Genomic DNA, 3,293 nt, shown 5'->3' with positions numbered 1-3,293 from the left:
CCTTGTGCTTACAACCATCACCCATTAATTGCGAAAGTACGTGTGGAGTGGTCGGTTTGCCGTAATTTTTTTCTTGGGAGCTAAGCAAGATGGAAGAATGATTCCCACAAAATTTCTAGAGCAAGTACACTACACCATGACCTTGTGCTCACAACCATCACCCATTAATTGCGAAAGTACGTGTGGAGTGATCGGTTTGCTGTAATTTTTTTCCTGGGAGATAAGCAAGATGAAAGAATGATTCCCACAAAATTTCAGATTTTTTTGACGGCTGTAGCTATTTTTTTCTAATTTCGCATTATTTAATGTTGAAAAATTCATTAAAAAAAATTGGTCGGTTGAAAAGTCATGAAACTTGATTTATAGACCCATGAGAATGTCCCATTCATGAATCAATCGAGTTTCCAAAAAAAAACATTGTAAAACTCGAGATATTCGACCGTATGACGGCTCAGAAAAATCGTGTCTGGGCCTGGCAGACCAAAAATGCCTCAAAATGTACTATATAGGGGGGTGACTAGTCTGCATGGGCTGGCCACGGGGGCGCCCCCTATATCCTCCGCCACCCCCACGCCCCAAGCACTATGCGCCGCACATGGGCATATGCTTGGGGTGTGGGGGTGGTGGTTGGCGGACGACGGCGGTTGACGGCGGCGGTGCGGTGGCAAAACTTGCAGGTTCGAGGTAGTTGTCGGTCGCGCCTTCGGGCGTGCAACACGATCCTTGTTGAGATGGGACTGTTGCGATGTTGCCTTCTAACTTGTGCTGCCTTCGGGATGGTGGATTGTCGGAACGACGACAAAGCGTGCGAGGTGGGGTGGAGTTGGGTGCCTTCGGGCGTCCAACATGAGCCTCGTTGAGCGTGCGACGTTGTGGTGACGCCGTCGGGCCATCCTTGGGGCAGCCCTATGTTTTGAAGGCGTGTGGTGCCAGAACATGTTCGGCTGGTTGGAACCGGGTGCCTTTGGGCGTGCGACATGAGACTAGTTGGGCATGGAATGTCGCCTTCTAACTTGGGCTGCCTTCGGGATGGTGGATGGTCGGAACGACGACAATGCGTGCAAGGTGGGGTGGAGTTGGGTGCCCTCGGGCGTCCAACATGAGCCTCGTTGAGCGTGCGACGTTGTGGTGACGCCGTCGGGCCATCCTTGGGGCAGCCCTATGTTTTGAAGGCGTGTGGTGCCAGAACATGTTCGGCTGGTTGGAATCGGGTGCCTTTGGGCGTGCGACATGAGACCAGTTGAGCATGGAATGTGGCCTTCTAACTTGTGCTGCCTTCGGGATGGTGGATGGTCGGAACGACGACAAAGCGTGCAAGGTGGGGTGGAGTTGGGTGCCTTCGGGCGTCCAACATGAGCCTCGTCGAGCGTGCGGCGTTGTGGTGACGCCGTCGGGCCATCCTTGGGGCAGCCCTATGTTTTGAAGGCGTGTGGCGCCAGAACATGTTTGGCTGGTTGGAATCGGGTGCCTTTGGGCGTGCGACATGAGACTAGTTGGGCATGGAATGTCGCCTTCTAACTTGGGCGGCCTTCGGGATGGTGGATGTTCGGAACGACGACAAAGCGTGCAAGGTGGGGTGGAGTTGGGTGCCTTCGGGCGTCCAACATGAGCCTCGTCGAGCGTGCGGCGTTGTGGTGACGCCGTCGGGCCATCCTTGGGGCAGCCCTATGTTTTGAAGGCGTGTGGTGCCAGAACATGTTCGGCTGGTTGGAATCGGGTGCCTTTGGGCATGCGACATGAGACTAGTTGGGCATGGAATGTGGCCTTCTAACTTGTGCTGCCTTCGGGAAGGTGGATGGTCGGAACGACGACAAAGCGTGCAAGGTGGGGTGGAGTTGGGTGCCTTCGGGCGTCCAACATGAGCCTCGTCGAGCGTGCGGCGTTGTGGTGACGCCGTCGGGCCATCCTTGGGGCAGCCCTATGTTTTGAAGGCCTGTGGTGCCAGAACATGTTCGGCTGGTTGGAATCGGGTGCCTTTGGGCGTGCGACATGAGACTAGTTGGGCATGGAATGTGGCCTTCTAACTTGTGCTGCCTTCGGGATGGTGGATGGTCGGAACGACGACAAAGCGTGCAAGGTGGGGTGGAGTTGGGTGCCTTCGGGCGTCCAACATGAGCCTCGTCGAGCGTTCGACGTTGTGGTGACGCCGTCGGGCCATCCTTGGGGCAGCCCTATGTTTTGAAGGTTGCGTGTTGGCAGAACGTGCACGGTTGGGCGGTGTCAAGTGCCTTCGGGCGTGCGACGTGAGCCTCGCTTTGCACGGAAGGTTGCGATGCTGCCTTCAAACTCGGGCCGTCTCTAGGATGGTAGATTGCCTGACCGCGCACGACGCTTTGGGCTTGGCTTCGAATGATGATTTTGAACCCCCGCTCGCGGTGGGTGTGAATAGTCGATCGTCGTCCAAGGTCGTTTTAGCGTACGGCGCATGAGTGGCGATTTGGTTGCTTGGGTCTGTAGGCTTGATGCTCGGGCATCAAACTGTAGGCGACATCCCCTCCTCATTGGTGTGTCCCAAAGTATTTTGAGTGACCGTAGTCCGTTGGTTCTTGCACAGAATACCTCGTGCACTGGTAGGCATCGAGTCTTGTTAGTCCCTTTCTGTCGGCACCCTTGTTGGGTGCATGACGAACTTGGAAGCCCGCTTTGCATATCGCTTCAAACCTTTTGAATGGGTTGTTGCGAAATGTGTGTCGGTTGCTTGCACTCTCGGATGCCGTGCATCTGGCGGCATGATGTGCTTGGGAAAACCCCTCGAACAATGTTGCCTACGTATTATTGCTAAACGAAGCATGAAAGAATGACGCTTGCTCTTGCGTTGCCGCCGCTGTTGCCTCTCTCACGCTCCATTTGGAGGGGGAGGGTGGTGAAATGTGGTGGCATGCCGGTTTGCAACGTCGTGTTGGAATGCTACCTGGTTGATCCTGCCAGTAGTCATATGCTTGTCTCAAAGATTAAGCCATGCATGTGTAAGTATGAACTAATTCAGACTGTGAAACTGCGAATGGCTCATTAAATCAGTTATAGTTTGATTGATGGTATTTGCTACTCGGATAACCGTAGTAATTCTAGAGCTAATACGTGCAACAAACCCCGACTTCTGGAAGGGATGCATTTATTAGATAAAAGGTCGACGCGGGCTCTGCCCGTTGCTCTGATGATTCATGATAACTCGACGGATCGCACGGCCATCGTGCCGGCGACGCATCATTCTAATTTCTGCCCTATCAACTTTCGATGGTAGGATAGTGGCCTACTATGGTGGTGACGGGTGACGGAGAATTAGGGTTCGATTC

General features: G+C 53.9%; 1 non-coding gene across 1 annotated transcript in view; it reads left to right on the top strand.

The window, feature by feature from the left end:
- Window positions 1-2,908: 2,908 nt before the first annotated feature.
- The window catches only part of LOC111474637, a 1,772-nt gene continuing 1,387 nt past the window's right edge, over window positions 2,909-3,293 (top strand). Inside the window, exon 1 of the ribosomal RNA XR_002716106.1 lies at window positions 2,909-3,293. This exon is cut by the window's right edge and continues 1,387 nt beyond it. This is a non-coding gene — a ribosomal RNA (Eukaryotic 18S ribosomal RNA).

This window comes from Cucurbita maxima, unplaced genomic scaffold, assembly GCF_002738345.1.
Source record: "Cucurbita maxima cultivar Rimu unplaced genomic scaffold, Cmax_1.0 Cma_Scf00479, whole genome shotgun sequence".
NCBI lineage: Eukaryota > Viridiplantae > Streptophyta > Magnoliopsida > Cucurbitales > Cucurbitaceae > Cucurbita > Cucurbita maxima.
The sequence above is the reverse complement of the archived record's forward strand: the minus strand, read 5'-3'. Positions and strand labels throughout refer to the sequence as shown.